This window comes from Nannospalax galili, unplaced genomic scaffold (genome assembly GCF_000622305.1).
Source record: "Nannospalax galili isolate Female #2095 unplaced genomic scaffold, S.galili_v1.0 scaffold278, whole genome shotgun sequence".
Lineage (NCBI taxonomy): Eukaryota > Metazoa > Chordata > Mammalia > Rodentia > Spalacidae > Nannospalax > Nannospalax galili.
In genome coordinates, this window is record NW_008347536.1 from 6,709,272 (window position 1) to 6,710,893 (window position 1,622).

A 1,622-nucleotide genomic window follows, 5' to 3' on the forward strand; every position below is an offset into this window, starting at 1 on the left:
CTGGATGACACCTCAACCCCAAGGGGTCAGCTCTCAACCTATGCAAATAAGGGCAACACTAATTTGACTTGGCAGAATATATAGATACACATATAAACATATATATATCACAAAAAGAAGTATAGCAGAAATCATGAATTTGAGAGGGAGTGGTTGGAGCAGACATAGGAGGAACTGAAGGAGGGAAAAGGGGGTGGAAAGGATACAGATAGAGTCACTCATGTATGAAATCCTCAAACAAAATAAATGAAGGAAAAACAAAAACTTCTTCAGCATGAAATGAAGCATTCATCTTTTGTTCTCAGATTGTTTTATTACTGTTAGTATTGTCAGTAACCACAATAAAAATATTCGATATTTACTTGGCACTTTTGAAGTATTCACTTTTTTCTTCCAAGTACTATAATACATGAGGCATTTAAAATTACCTAGACTCCTCATAGCCAATTTTATCAGGCAGATATTGAAGGGCACTGGGTTAAGACCCAACCAGGTAGGTGATAAAGCCAGATTTCCACCTTGGTTTGTCTGACTCCAAACCCATTTGCTCTTTGTTACTCTAAGAAGCCACACATTGGAAATTGGTTCATGTAAGAGTTAACCAACTTGTTTCTATGTGTACCTGTGACATTTTGCTAAGTTTTCAGCTATCCAGATAGCAGCTAGTAAATTAAAACTTTCACCAAGGACTAAGGATATAATTCTGCAGTAAAAGTACTTGTCTATTATGAAAGAGGCCGTGTTTTATCCCTAATACTGAGAAAAACAATTCTTTAAATCTCTGGATACCAATACATATTTATTTATTTATTTAATTTTTTTTAATTAGAAGAAGGATTTCATTACAACAGCACTGACATATTCAATAACAATTTCCAGAGCTAAGATGCATCTCTTTCAAAGTTGGCTGTAAATTTTTAGGTTCACAGTTGAATTAATACAGTTATACAATATTGTACTCAGTATAAACCCTATATGACATAAAATTAAATGAAGTTTTAACCTTTAAAAAAGCTCTCCATTTCATTATTAAAATACAGTTTTATACAGAAAAATTTATTTTCAATGCAATTGACATTAAGATGTTTGCACATGCATTTCTAATCTCTATATATCTGATTATTACTAGTGACAGTCTGTTATTTTCTGAGCTCCTCGGCATCTGAGCATGGATATAAAGTCATCAGGTAGATTTCAATGGTAATGCTTTTCACATCTACTAATTATTATGATGTAAATTTTATGCTTTTTCCTCAAATATAATTCATCTTTTAAAATTTGTTGATTTTTTTTGTGTATCTCACACAGAACATCCCAAACCATCTTATTCATCTATACACCCACTTCCCAGATGGCACCCTCCCATAGCCTACCTCCCTCCACTAGAGCCCTTATACTCTGTCATCCCTGCTACTGTCCACTGTGTTGTTGGCACCTCTAGCTGTTCCCCACTACTTGTCCATCCGGTGAATCTATTCAGCCTATCTAGAGGTCTTTATTTTAGGAAGGTCAGCTGTTCCTCATCTAGCAGCAATCAGTTGTCAATATTCCTTCAGAAAAGATTGGGGTCTGCTGTTCATTTTCCCAGTTCTATGTTGGGTTACTGTCTGGGAGTCTCTTTG

General features: G+C 35.0%; 1 protein-coding gene across 2 annotated transcripts in view; it reads left to right on the top strand.

The window, feature by feature from the left end:
* Positions 1–1,622, top strand: part of LOC103743050 (lysosomal Pro-X carboxypeptidase-like) — a 108,117-nt gene that overhangs the window by 89,522 nt on the left and 16,973 nt on the right. The gene's annotated exons all lie outside the window — the stretch shown is intronic.